The sequence below is a fragment of the Adiantum capillus-veneris genome, chromosome 1, assembly GCF_014529385.1.
Source record: "Adiantum capillus-veneris isolate H3 chromosome 1, ASM1452938v2, whole genome shotgun sequence".
NCBI classification, from domain to species: Eukaryota; Viridiplantae; Streptophyta; class Polypodiopsida; order Polypodiales; family Pteridaceae; genus Adiantum; species Adiantum capillus-veneris.
Genome location: NC_140931.1, coordinates 42,473,721 through 42,489,376, shown reverse-complemented (window position 1 = coordinate 42,489,376; position 15,656 = coordinate 42,473,721). Strand labels below are relative to the sequence as shown.

General features: G+C 40.9%; 1 pseudogene; it reads left to right on the top strand.

Moving 5' to 3' along the window:
• Positions 1-7,057: 7,057 nt before the first annotated feature.
• Positions 7,058-9,702, top strand: LOC147464605 (uncharacterized; annotated as a pseudogene).
• Positions 9,703-15,656: the final 5,954 nt, after the last annotated feature.

The window sequence follows — 15,656 nt, the reverse complement described above, 5'->3', positions numbered from 1 at the left end:
TCAGGCTACAACCAAATCACGATAGCGCTAGAGGACCAAGCTAAAACTGCCTTCATCACAGAATTTGGCGTGTTTGCATTTCGTGTGATGGCTTTTGGCTTAACAAATGCCCCTGCTACATTCCAACGATTAATAAACACTGCTTTTAAAGAATATTTGAGAGAGTTTTGTGAAGCTTTCTTAGACGACCTTTGTGTTTACTCTTCTTGGAAAGAACATCTATCATGTTTGCGGAAGGTGTTTGAAAAATGTAGGTTATATCGTATCTCATTGAACCCGTTCAAATGCCAATTTTGGGTCAAGCATGGAGTTATTTTGGGGCATATAGTATCCAAGAATGGTATCTCAACCGATGAGAGCAAAATTAAAGTGATTCTAGAGTTACCACCACCAACCAATTACAAGGGAGTTCAAAGGTTCATGGGACACGTGGGTTATTATCGACGGTTTATTTTATTTTTCGCTGAGATAGCACGTCCTTTGTACAAGCTTCTCATTGAATTTAAATGGACTGAAGAGTGTGACCAGGCCTATGAACAATTGAAGAAAACACTAGTAAGTGCTCCGATTTTAAGGACACCTAACTGGGATGTCATTTTCCATGTGCATATTGATGCATCAAACTTTGCTATTGGGTGTGTTCTCACTCAACCAGGAGAACATAAATTGGACTATCCCATTAGCTTTGCAAGCCGTCAATTGAACGATGCTGAAAGGAACTACACCACTACAGAGCGAGAAGGTTTGGCAATGGTTTATGCAGTAAAGAAATTTCGCTACTACCTTCTGGCAAACAAGTTTGTATTTTATGTGGATCATCAAGCGTTGCTGTATCTGGTAAACAAGCCATGCTCCACAGGAAGAATCACACGATGGTTGCTAATTCTTCTGGAGTTTGATTTCACGATTGTAGTGAGACCCGGTAAAAGGCACGTCATGGCTGATCATTTGTCTCGCATACCCAATGGTGAAGCCCCTACAGGAGTTGATGATGAATTACCCGATACTTCCCTATTCATAGTTGAGACTATGCCTGAATGGAGTGAGAACATTGTTAACTTTTTAGTTAATGGTTTTCCACCCAAGGAACTTCGTAAGGATATCGCTCGAAGGCTAGTAAAAGAATGTGAACCCTATTGTTTGATTGCCGGAACCCTGTATAGATTAGGTAAGGACGATATTCTTAGGCGTTGTGCCCGCGAGGATGAATATTTGTATATCTTGCAAGAAGCACATATGGGCATAGCAGGAGGACATTTTTCAGGGGACCTGACTGCTAGAAAGGTGCTGCAATCAGGCTATTGGTGGCCAACTTTATTTAAGGATGCATCACTTTTTACAAAAGGGTGTGATGAGTGCCAACGTTACAAGACCACACAGCGCAAGGACAGAATGCCCTTACATCCTATTAAAGTAACCCAACCATTTGAAAAATGGGGCTTAGACTTTGTAGGTCCAATTAGTCCCGCAGCTCGCAACACTCAATCTCGATATATTCTAGTTGCTACGGACTATGTAACAAAGTGGGCTGAAGCTAAGGCTTCACAAAAAGCTGACGCGAGGACAACAGCTAAGTTTCTTTTTGAGAACATTATCACAAGATTTGGTTGCCCTTTTGAAATTGTTAGTGATAATGGTACCCATTTTATAAATGAGGTAATAAGAGAGCTTACCACGACCTTTATGATATCCCACCATAAGTCTACACCTTATTACCCGCAAGCTAATGGACAAGCCGAGAGCACCAACAAGACTCTAATCTCTATTTTAACCAAGACGGTAGAAGCTCATCGCACTGATTGGGATTTGAAGTTGACATCTGCTCTATGGGCTTATCGTAGTGCTTATAAAGTGGCTATTAATTGTACGCCATTCAAAATGGTATACGGCCAAGAAGCGGTTATGCCTTGGGAGTTTGTCATTCCTAGTCTTAGGGTAGCTTCGCAAGAAGGATGGAATGGTAACCCCTTAACCGAGCGTTTGTTTATCTTAGAAAAACTAGACGAAGAGAGACAGTTGGCTGTGCAAAATGCTCTTGTGGAAAAGGATAGGAGAAAGAAGTGGTTTGATCGCCATGTGAAGGACAAGGACATCAAAGTTGGTGATAAAGTCCTTATGTATGGAGTACGTAAAGAGAAGAGAAAGTTGAAATATGCTGGTAAAGGACCATATAGAGTATGTGAAATTACCCCACAAGGTACCCTTCGTGTGGAAACTCTTGATGGAGTTGAAACCATTGGATTCCTCAATGGGAGTAAATTCAAAAGATATTATGATCCTTTAAGCCAAGAAGAACTACGGGCCATTCATCAAAAAAAGGCCTCCAAAGCACAAACCGAGCTAAACAAGATACAAGCTCAAGCTGAGGCTAAGGAGCGACAACAACGTATAAGACAAAAACGAGAGGCTAACCTTGGGGTCACAAATGCATTCCACATGGAAATCGAAGAGTATGGGTTGGACTCTGACACACCTCTACGATACCCCATTGAGTTAAATAGTGCCTATGGAAAAGTTCTATATAACGCCTTATTGGACACGGGTGCTAAATACAATCTGCTATCCTATGGGGTGTGGTGTCAGTTAGGGAAGCCACCTCTATCTGAGAGTATTATCCAAGTCAAGGGTGTCAACAAGAAAAAAACTACGGTTTTTGGAATCTGGCACACTTCTGTCAGTTATGACAATGGGGTGGTAGCTCAAGACTTTTTGGTCATGCCTACTGGAACTATGGAGGGTAATATAAACCTAGGCCGCACGTGGATGATAGCCACCAAATGCACTATTGATTGGGGGACTGGGGGTGTTACAACGCAAAAACCAACTCTTAGCCCTACCACTCAAGCCATAGTCCCTGAGATATTGCCCAAGGAAATAAAACCCAAGACATTGCATGTCCAGGAGGTTGAACCATACGTCCCCATAGCCCGACTCTCTAGAGCTTCAACTGATGTAGTTGAAAGAAAGCTTGAGACACACAAGAACCATCCTAATATAACAGAGAAAACATACAAGTGGGTCCCTAAAACCTCTGTAGTGAGCATGGTTGATGCAAAAAAACGGAAACCTAGTAAGAACCGTACCACTCACTCCAAGAAATGTAAAGAAACGCTGCGTTGGATTCCTAAACGACTATTGGAAGCCCAAGGCTACTATCAAGGAAATGATCAAATCTGGGTGCCAAAACGTAGATTGTACTCTTACCTATAACCTGACCCAAGTGAGCCCAATCCCGTATCTCCAAAACGAATCAATGATCGTGCAAAGAAAAAGATCACAGAATGCTACACACCCGCTCCCGAGCTAGTTTGGGTACCAAAGAAAGAACGATTTGTTCCACCTAGCTCAGGAACAGGGAAATCAAATGAAGCTTCTTGCTCTTCATGTAGTTCCTATACGCAAATAGAAGCTTCGACACAACCTCCACCTACCACTGTACATATCCATCCAAGCACGAAAGAGTTTGCACCTTCCGGGGTAAGTTCACCACCTACAACAACGTTGCAAATAAAATCATGGGAGAGTACCTTACCACCCTTGCAGCTTGACAAGGCACCTAGGGTAATAACAAACTACTGGCAAAAATCCTCACCTATTACCAACTGGAACAATTGGTTTCAAAGGGTGACAAGCTCATTTCAAACGGTATGATCTACCCAAGGAAGGGGGGAGTGTTTGCTGACAGTCATCATTCACTTGTTTCCCTCTCAACCTTTTTCCCTGACCTCTCAATCTCCGATCTTAGGGAATGTATATATATAGCCTTATACTCACAAAAAAACAAAAATAGTAAAGAGCAAGAGCGCCTAGCAATGAGAGGGCACCTTATCAGATCTTACATATAAGTCCAAATTCACCATGTCAATTCAAGCAACACACAAAAACAACTCTTATGTTTTAAAGGCCTAACCAAATCTATCTGTCTTGTCAGAAATGGCTACTTCACCAGAGGCATGCACTTCTATTTTTGATGAAAGGTACCCCTTGTCTTTTCAACAAGTGTTCTACGTATGCTACCCTATACTTTCTTGCGAATGGGATTTGATAGAGAGCCTTGCATGTGAGAGAAATTTTGAGGAGTTAGAATGGCTGATACGTCTATGGCTAACTAGTGATCCCTACCCAGTAGCGAATGTGTCTCCAATGGCACATGCTTATTCTTTTGCACAAGATGAGTATCCACGCATCACGAGGTTCTTGATTAGCATGCTTGCACAAGAGGATGATGAAGAGGAACTAATAGAGACCGAGGAAGACTATGGCCTCACGGACAACGATTTTATTTATCTAGATGATGAGGATAGAGGCCTAGCCTTAGGGTGGCCACCCGGTTTATATAATATCCTCTTTCCTTGATTCTAAAAGGGGTGACAGATAGGTAGGTTAGGGGTCTAGATTGTGTTTTGAGTTTGTTTTTTAGGAGTTTTAATTTTTCCCACTGATGTGCCTCCTGGAGGTATTCCTTTTGTTTCCTAGTGTGTACAGGAACGTGTTGCTATTGATAGGATTGGACCTTCATGGAACCTTTCTCTCGTTCACACTTCAAATCAAGCGCGACCATCGACACAAACAGGTGTTTCTTGTCCATTAGCATTGCCTTTATCTTTTTGCATCCATGTTTGTCTGCTTTGATTGTGATTGGTAGCATAATATTCAGCGCATTGGCTTAGTATCAAACATTTAATTCAATGTAATGTTTTGTCATAATCACTTGTCTAGGTTTAAAAATCAAGCAGTCCGACTAAGCTAGTTTGACCAAGTTAGGTGTTAGAGATCTTCTCTTAATACCATGGGGAATGCCTTCCTAATAAACAATGGTTACTTAGGTTCTTAATCCGATTTAGGCAGCATTGTATGAAATGTACTAGGGCTTTCTAGTGGGGTTAACCCTATTGACCTTTAGCGTAAGTATTATAAAGGGAGTTTACTAATGTGATGAGCCTGGGGAGGGTAACAGTGTTATATGACCCCCCAAAGTTACAAAATTAAAATGATGAAAATGAACAAACAAAAAATCAAAGTGCCACAATGTAAAATTTTAAGCTGGAAGAGAAATCTCAGCTTGATTTGGTACTTCACTCACATGTATCGCCTATGGTGCTAGAGCCCTAGAGGTTCCCAGCGTGGGCGCTTTTCCTTGAAAAGCAAAAAACCCAAGGCATACAAAATAAGCACACACATCATAATTGAATCAATGTGAAAAGACCTTGGGGGGTCAAAGAAAAAGTAATCAGTCAGGCAATGATTTCATGAGAAATTCCTTTTATGGTAGCTTAACTACAAAGTCTTCTAGGTATAGCCTCTAGTCAGCCCTCGAACATGAATACTTGGCTCTCGCGATTAAACAACTTAATTGACCACAGAAAATTAAGAAGCTTACCCATGGTATTAATATTCGATCTCTAGTGCTTTTCGATCGTCAAATTAGCGACCCCAGACTTGTTTAATTTTTTGCCTTTACATCTGTTTATGCATTTGATTACATTGCAATTTAATGTTCATTGCTAACAAATTGTTTGAAATTCTTTTACCAATCAATGTGTCTACCTAAAACTGCATATGCTTTTTAAGAGAATGCAATTACTGTGCCAATGTTGTTTGATTTTGCAGTGACTGAAGAAGGCTAAAGACATTCATCTCAAATGCTCTTCCACCTCGACGAACCAGCTTCAACTCAATAGCTTCCGAGGACGGAATCTACATCAGGAAGGGGGGCATGTTAACCCTCACGGCACACGGACACCCATCACCTACGATGGACGCGTATTATGTATTTGGTAGAGTCAGGTACCGGGCTTGTCGGTCCAATAGGGAAAGGTAGAGTGATCGCCAATGAGAGGCGCACTTTAACTTGGACATTCAAGGGATTAGTTGGTTAAGCATGGGCGCCCAAGTGTGAATGGGGTGAGCTCCTATAAAAGCCAACTAAACCTAATTTTTACTCATTCTCTCATTTGTGCAATTGAAGAGTGCTCTTGCTCCATCTCCATCTTCTTCTTCTTCACCTCCTTGTGTGTGTGTGTGTGTGTGAGAGAGAGAGAGAGGGAGAGTGTGTGTGCGATCGAGCATTACGAAGGCACGACGGCGGCGAAGCGGTTGAGCGCGGCACGACTGCAGCTTCTTCTTCATCGCGGCGAGGAATCCACCACAAAGGCGAGCGTAGAGCGGTGAGTGACACACCCTTTGTTTTCTTGAGCTTGCTAGTTTAGGCTTGTTGTGTGCTTGGAGCCGTTTGTGGCTCGCATACGGTGTATCGGCAAGTCCCTTGCTTCGACAGTGCGGCAAGGAGCGCACACTCATGCAAATGATTATTCCATATCCTGCTGCCATAAATGCAGAATTGCACATTGCAAATGATTATTCAAATGCATATCCTGCCCGCAATTCAAGACACATTAGTGACGATTTTCTTTTCAACATATTTTCAAAAAGAAATATACAATAAGATTTAATATAAACTTTTAAAAAATCAGCAGCGTGAACATTTAATGATTGAAAATTATTAAAAATTAAAATAATGAATGCACAACAAACGTCGTTCAAGACAAATCAAAATCACTACTCCACCAACTCAAAATCACTACTCCACACAAAATTATTCTAACAAGATCTCATGTTAATGTGAGCGCACATTGAGCGCACTTCTGGAGGCACACACTTTGGGAGCAGGTGTCACAGCAACTCTCAAAGAAACTCTAAACATGCATGTTAACATGCAGTCTTTGGGAGCAGGTCTTTGGGCGCAAAGTGGTGCAGGTCTCGATCGGAGCAGTTCTAAAAAAACCAAAGGTTTTTTGGGGGGCACAGGTCTTTGAGCGCAAGTTAACGTGGGGCACATATCTTTGGGCTCAAAAAACCAAAGTCTTTTGAAGTCATTTCCTACCCTGTGTTTGATCGAAGATGCTCGTAGCTGAACACCAATCACATATGTGCAGCTGAACATGAAAGCTACCTAAAAACTCTCCCCGACAAAGACTAGAAACTAATTGCATCTGTGCAAAGAAAGTATGCTAAAGGTGCAGAACCTTGGTATCCACTCACACGACGCTACCTTGGCATGCTAGTTTATGATGTGAGTTTTGTTTTTTTCGTGCTTGCAAATTATTTTTAAGTCATTTGAATAACTCTTAGACAAATTGATTTCTTTTTTAGATTCAAATAACTAAAGAGAAAGAGTCTAGATTGACTCAACTCAAGCAAGGAATGCCTGTAGAGGATGTGAAGAAGGAGGAGAAAAGCATTCATCATGAGATAATACATAAATATCAAGAACGCATTGGAAAGGTACACTTCACCAAATAATCAAGCAATAGTCATTGTGTTGATTGTTGTTATGGATGTGAAGTAAAACTTCATGCTCTTTGTATTGTGTTGTAGCTCTTGAATATTTTGGATCCCAATCTTGGGACAGACTGGTTGGCAAAGATTATGTCACTCAAATGGGGACATGACAGCTGGGCAACTTTAGAGAAGCTAAACTTGATTGCACTCCATGATGCCCCTATGCAGAATAAAATCCAATGGGTTTCATTACTCGAGTCTGATAGGATCACAAGGACTGCTTTTGGTTTGAAGAAGGGAGATAATTTGTTTCGACAGTGAGTATGATTTACTAGTTATTTAATGTTTGGCTTGCTTTGTTTAAGAGATAATATTTGTTTAAATAACACAACTTTGCTTTTTTTAACTTTGTAATTGGCTGCGTAGAGAAGGCTACCTTGCTCGTGTCTATGAGAGAGCAACACAACTTGTTTTGGACAATTCAAATGTGCCAGGAGGGGCACCATTGCCACATGAATGCACATTGGGGTTCTACTTTGATGAAATTAATTTTGAAGCTAGGCCTTTTCTCTATCCTTTGGAGGTTTCTTTGGAGGCTAAAAGCAAAGATGTAGAGAAACAAGCACTCAAGAAAGTTGATACTTTTCGAATGGCAGCTCAACGATTGTCTTACAGGTTTATAACAATTTTGATCTTGCTTTGTATGTCACTATCGAGTCATGTGTTCAATGTTTTTGTTTCTTGTTAGGTTTTTGTCACTTTTGGTTTCAAAGGGGATCTTGCCAACTCTCCCATTTGTGGTGAGACAGTGGGCACAGACTGCGTCAAAGGACACATATATGTACCCCCTTAGCATGCCCACTTTGACAACATGGGAGAGAGATACATGTCCATGGTGGTTAGATATGGTGCAGGGTCACATCCTTGAGAGAGAGAAAGAGCTTCGAGAAACCATGCTTAGGCATGCAGCAGCAGAGGCGAGACAACCACCACCTGCTACTTCAGAGGCGAGACAACCAGGTATGCTTATGTCATTCTTTAACTTTTATGTTTTCATGCTGTTGATTCTTGTAGGTTCAAAAACTGTTGTATATGTCTTTTAAGGTGTCCACTTGTCTAGTGAGAGGATGGAGACTGTGGTTGATACCACTATTGAGAAGGATGTTCTAGAGCATGGTAAGTGTCGAAATTTTTATTGTCGACTTTTATTAATACTTTGTGAAAAAGTTCACATATCATAAATATGTTTTCGCAGACTCCTCGGGCTTGATTGTTGTTAGGAGGAGCATACAATTTGTCTATGTTTTGGAGTCTCCTTTGCGTTACCCAATGCTTCCTCTTGATACATGATGTATTGCTATTGTTGGCGATTACATTTCTATCGCTGCAAACTATAGAGAGGGTACTCACAATGCATCGTGGAATCTTGTGTATCAACATATGTCTCGAGTTCGTTCAAGTGGTGTGCCATACACTCGTGGGGGAAAGTCTGTTTCGTGGGCCGCATATTTTGTCTTCTTGGATATTCCTTTTGGTGGATTGCATATTGGTTCTTCTTCTCCATCTCGTTGGGATATTTGCACTGAGGAGCATGTACGATCTGCTATCCATTTGATTTTATCTACACTTGCAGATTCTGGATGGCTGCTCATTATGGCTTCTACTACAGGTATTTGTGTTGTGTTTGATTACTTGCATTAATATTATTTCATAATATCATTAGTTTTTTCTTACAAGAACCTATGAATAGGAGAGGTTATTGGATGGGTGGAGAGGTTCTGTCGTGCTTCACGGATGGTGGTACATCGTTGCATTATAGTGCTCCATCATAGTTCATATGGATATGTTGAGAGTTTATCTGGTCGAATTCAGGTATTGTTTTCACTTCAGTATTGTATAGTTTTGTTGAGGCTCTTTCTTCAATGTTTTTTCAATGTTGTGGTTTTGTAATTTGATTTGCAGTGCCAGTGCTCTATGCTACTTATGGTACACAGGATTGGGATGCAGCCAGCATGCTTTGTGGCTGAGAGTACCACTATGTTCTCTCGCTTGGGTATCCAGCCTCCAGATTCGTTCATGACACACCATTTTCCTGAGCCTTCCTTAGCTAGATCAGGATCAAGGATGCCTTGGTGGGGTGAGATGCAGCGGAGCCAGGCTTTTGTTGCAGCTTTTGTTGAGCTGCTTTGTCGACGTGGAGGTATTTGTTTGGAGCTTGGGTGTGGTACAACTCCCGTTTTGGTTGCATGCTTATCATCTAAACGAGCATGTGCTGCGCTTGACACTGATGAGTCTCTTATTATAGACTATATGGTTCCCTTGCTTTGCCCTAAAAAGCGAAGCCGAGAGGAGGCATCTACCTCTCTAGATGTTGAGGATGAGGGTGACATGCCATCGTGTGTCGACCCTTATGATGACTAGTGAGACTTCGCTCCTACTATGACATTGACATTACTTTTGTGTTTTTGATCTTTATGTTGTGTTTCACTTTTTGGCATTTATGTATCTTGCGTAAGAATAACGTCTAATGTTATTAGATCCATAGATTAAATTTTGATTACATGCATAATAACTACATATACTTTTGTTTGTTTGTGGAAGTGCATTGCTGATTTATGCAGAGGCAGCGGCTCAAAGAATGGCAAAGGAATTGAGATATGACTTTCGTATCTGTGAAACGCATCATAAACACAATGTTTTCATTGATGACGAATGCGACTCTTCATAGAGTCTAAGAATTATTAGCGAGTGCTTATGATGTAGAGTTTAAGTATTGACAAATGGACATATCATTCCTTCTATGATTTTGAAAGTGAATATTTTGAAATCCTCATGTGAGGTGTCCATTGGACAATAGTTAGTTTGAAATTTTCTTCATTTTACAAAGGAAGCTTTGTCCAATTTTTTTAATGAAAGGCTCTTGTATTAATGATTTGACAACATAATTTGTATTATGTATAATACATAACATTGTGAATTGATGAGACGAATGCGACTCCTTCAAGAATCTAGAGAATTGTTGGCAAGTGTTTGTGATGTAGGGTTTAGTTATTAACAAATAAGACAGTGTTTGTGAAAATGTAGCTTATTGAGTTCATTTTCTTATATTATGATTCACTTCCCTATTTTATTTGCTATGTGTTTTGGGTCTTTATGTTATGTTTCACTTTTTGGCATTTATGTATCTTGCAAAAGAATTACGTTTAATGTTATTAATGAGATCCATAGATTGAATTTTGAGTGCATGCATATTGACTACATTCACTTTTGCTTGTTTGTGGAAGTGCATTGCCGATCTATGTAGAGGCAACGGCTCAAAGGATGGCGAAGCAATTGCGATACGACTTTCATATGCGTCATAAACGCAATGTTTTCATTAATGACGGATGCAGCTCTTCATAGAGTCTAGAATTATTATCGAGTGCTTATGATCTAGAGTTTAAGTATTGAAAAATGGACATGTCATTCCTTGTATGATTTTGAAAGTGAATATTTTGAAATCCTCATGTGAGGTGTCCAATGGACCATGGTTAGTTTGAATTTTTTTTCATTTCACAAAGAAAACTTTGTCCATTTTTTATGGAATTCTCTTGTATTAATGATTTGACAACGTAATTTGTGTTATGGATAAACATTAAGTCATTGATGAGACGAAAGCAACTCCTTAAAAAATTTAGAGAATTATTGGCAAGTAATTGTGATGTAGGGTTTAGTTATTAACAAATTGGATAGTGTTTGTAATACTATAACTTGTTGAGTTCATCTTCATGTATTATGATTCACTTTCTTAATTTGTTTGTTTGGATCTGTGTTCGCTTGGAAAATGTCGCTTGGGGCATGGTAAGACTCCACACACACACACGCTCTTGTACGCGCACTTCAATGGCGTACAAAGATATTTGGGCTAGTGATCAACAATCTGACAACAAGGATTTACGGCTATTCTACCATTGAACTTAAAAATAAAGTCACTATTCAATTTTTGCAAGTCCCTGAGAAAGAACTTTGCATCAGATATCAGAAAGCTCCACAAGCACTTAAAGACTGCCTCACCAACCATCAACCCAAAGACGATTTTAGTCCATGAAACCATGTCAAGGGATGACACAGTCAAGGAGGGGGGGAATGTTAGCAGCAAGCTAACCCATGTATTATTTTTTGAGAGCTTTATTGTAAAAACACTTATTCCTTTGATAAATTGGGATATTGTAACTCTTATTTTTCAAGTGGATATTGTTATCAATGAACTGGAGCTATAAGCTTCGAGATTGTATCAATCTATCCTTAGTTAGAGCTCTGAAATCATTAGTTTTTGACCAAAGAAACCTTGGCTAAGGTATAAAAGCCAATTTCTGTAAGTTATTATCAAGTTTTGAATAAGAAATACACAGCGTGAGCTAACGACGCTCACTTCTCTCCTTCTCATGCTTCCTACTCCCTTGTCAGTTGTCACATTGCAGTGTCATCTCTTGCATTGCAACTGCAGGTAAGAGTTCTACGCATTGACATAAACATATCATGGTAAATTGTAGCTTTTGGCGTCACCAACCTACGCCCTTATTTTAATCATAAGTAGGAATTTAAGCTAGGAAGTCAAAAAGTAAGCATAGGTGGGGTATTGGGACATCATTACTAAGCATTTAGACGCATTTGGGGTCAGAAACGACTAGGTCAAAATCTCACTACTAATAATCGTGTTTTTTGCACTTCATCAAAAGTGAGCTTTGAGACGATAAGCATGTGTGCTTAGGTCTCATACACTTGAGTAACAACTTTTGATTACTTAAGTCATTTGAGTGTAGCTTGTGTTAGATGCGAGTTGTCTATTTTTTTTCCCAAGAGATTGACACACTCTTGTAGCCTCTATGCACTAGTTGAGTCAGCTTCGTCCCATGGATTGACAATTATTACCTTCCTCATCTACATGTGCTCCCATTGTCTTCTTCTCCTCTGCCATCTTTTTTCATAGTTCCTCTCTTTGTGTCTAAACTTCTTCCATGGATCTTTGTGTCTGAGAGATTGGTATGTGGTATCTATGTTATGTAGATTTCTGTTTGACTTGCATTTGAATAAGAGTATACTCTTCTTCTTCTTTGTCATCTTCTTCATCTTCATAGGTCTCATATTATGAAGGCATATATCTGTTTTTTGGTTTGAGTTCTCCATTGAGGTTGATATCTGATTCTATCTCCTCACTATCAGATTTCTTTGTTCAAGAGCTCTGTCTAGATGTTTTCTTTGGATCTTGATCTACTGAGGGTCCTTCCATTGACCCGACTGCATGCTTTGACTTGTCTAGGAGGTCAAGAAATGACTCATTTGGTGGCAGCCGTTCTATCATTCCAAGTACTTGGTAGGTGATTCTAGCTAGCACTAGCCCCCCATTTATATATGTCTTGTTTCTGTTGCTGCTTTCGAGATTGGCTTCGACTAGATTTTCTAGTATATATGTTCTCAAGTCGCAGCAAATCATTCTTTGCTTTGAAAGTCCAATGACCATCACTACTACAATGTGCACATTTGGCTTAGTGTACCTTGGAGGCTTTTGAACTTTGAGATGTTGGGATATGAGACACAACGGCATTTTTGTTTCTGAATACACGAAGTCCTTGTAAGTGAACTTGTGCTCTTGCTGCTTGATGAATGTTTTGTGATTATCTGGAGCTTTGGTTTTGAGCAGCAAGTTATGGTTGCCTGGTGGTGAATGTAGTGCTTAATTGATCATGTCAGTGGAGATCTGAAATTTCAATGCTTTGCCGTCTTTATATGTTAATGTAGCTTCTCCATTGTACTGAATGGGGATGTCAGTTGCCCACATCTGTAGACGAAAGAATGTGTCCATCTATAGACACCTGGATCCTTCTCCTATTGCTGATGCAAGGTTGTTGACCCTCACGGCTCACGGACACCCCATCACCTACGATGGACGCGTATTATGTATTTGGTAGAGTCAGGTACCGGGCTTGTTGGACCAATAGGGAAAGGTAGAGTGATCGCCGATGAGAGGCGCACTTTAACTTGGACATTCAAGGGATTAGTTGGCTAAGCATGGGCGCCCAAGTGTGAATGGGGTGAGCTCCTATAAAAGCCAACTAAACCTAATTTTTACTCATTCTCTCATTTGTGCAATTGAAGAGTGCTCTTGCTCCATCTCCATCTTCTTCTTCTTCACCTCCTTGTGTGTGTGTGTGTGAGAGAGAGAGAGAGAGAGAGAGAGGGAGAGTGTGTGTGCGAACGAGCATTACCAAGGCACGACAGCGGCGAAGCGGTTGAGCGCGGCATGACTGCAGCTTCTTCTTCATCGCGGCGAGGAATCCACCACGAAGGCGAGCGTAGAGCGGTGAGTGACACACCCTTTGTTTTCTTGAGCTTGCTAGTTTAGGCTTGTTGTGTGCTTGGAGCCGTTTGTGGCTCGCATACGGTGTATTGGCAAGTCCCTTGCTTCGACAGTGCGGCAAGGAGCGCACAAAGGTCCATAGTTGTCTTGGGAAGATGGTAGTCTTTACTTTTGTTCCATTCGCAACTCTAGATATTCCAATGATGATATTTTTTGGTATCTTAGCTAACTCCTCCTCTGATATGTGGGCTTTCTCATTTGAGAAGATATCCACCACCTAGTAGGGAGGGACTTCCCATTGCTTCCTTGGCTGTTTGCAGGGCATTATGATGATCACAATTTCAAGTAATTAGATCCAAAAGTTGGCCAAAAAGTTGTTGAAAAAAGTTGATAAAACGCAAACTTGACCATAAAATGAAAAATGAGCATAACTTGCTCAAAACAAGTCCAAACTTGACCAAACTTCACCAGTGCATCTAGGACTACTACAGGCACTAGTCAGGTGGTTGCAAGTCATTTCTGACTCAGGGGGTCATGGATTGTGATCCATGTTGGAACAAATTTTTGACTTATGGTGATGCCATCTGGTAGAGTATGCTTAGTGGAAGCTATGGTTCACTTCTTTTTGGAATTTGGATCATTGGTTTGAAATCTATGCCATTCTCTGTGGCATTTTTGGTAGCCCTTTGGGCGGCGGCGGTCCATGATGCAGATAATTATGTGGGAGTCCAATTAGGCGTCGTGCCCGTGGGACTACAAAACGGCCAACCCTTTTATTAGAGAGAGGGCGTGCACCAAAAGGGTTGTTACGATGCCGTGACAACCAAAATGGGCTCAACTGAGGGACTCTCAAGTGGTGAAGAGAGAGAGAGAGAGAGAGTGTGTGTACTGAGGTGTCAACATCCTGTCCAAAGTGCTAAATAGCGGTCAAATGGATCCCAATTGAAAAAAAGAGCTCCTAGAGCTATATGGGTGAAAAAGGACCACCTTCTTCTATTTTTCCTTTTGTAAGTAAAACCTCCCTATAAGAGGGCTTTCAAAATTTTTTTTAGAGGGCTTTTTGCCAAGAGAGTTTTGGAGCAGGTAAAGAGAAGATTTTCTCTGTGTAAGCCATGGGATCTTTGTAAGCTCTTGCAAGGAGAAGTTCACCATTTCCCCCCCTCTCAATGTGGATTCCCCGCTCCTCCTCTCTTCAGTTGCTCGTGTACTTTGCTTGTGTTTCCGGTTGTTGCATTGTGGTTAAGTGCAACCTTGAACCGAGGTCTATGTATGCAAAGTGTGTGTGTGTGTGTGTGCGAGAGAGAGAGAGAGAGAGAGAGAGAGAGAGAGAGAGAGAGAGAGAGAGAGAGAGAGAGAGAGAGAGAGAGAGAGAGAGAGAGAGAGAGAGAGAGAGGTTTGCGTGTGTTAGTGGTGTGGAATAGACGTATTGGGTGTGTGAAGCACATGTGTGCATTCGTGTGTCAAAATGAGCGTGTGAAGGTGATATTGTGTGGATTTTTAAGGTGAATCCTAGTGGACAAGGTGTTGTGTTTACCCTAGGCCATAGAGAGGTGCACATTTTGTGTTTCGAGTGTGTGCCCCCTTCCCCCTTTCCACGGAGGAGCGCACTAATTCTCTTGATTGAAAGTGAAGGTATTGTTTTGCCGGTGTCGAAAATGCAAGTGAAGATATGGAAGCCTGGCTCCAAGACTATGGTTTGTTTCTACTCGAGAGTAGTGTGTTAAGAGAAGACGGTGTGATGCAAGTGTTCCCACTCCTGATTCATGGTAAAGTGAAGTGATGGTTGAACGGAATACCCAAAGAAGTGAAGACCGATCATCAAGCGTTGGAAATGGATTTTTGTAGCAAGATTATGTCAGATGTGTTGCTGGATGAAGTGAAGCAAAAAATCGACGGATTGAAGCAAAGCTTGGAGGGTGATTTTAAAGCTTTCGAATGAGAATTTGAAGCCCTTAGGGGAAAGCTTGTGAAGGTAATTGATGCTGAGAATGTTGGTTCTATGAGGTTTGGTAAGTTTTTGGATTGCCTACATGAGGGA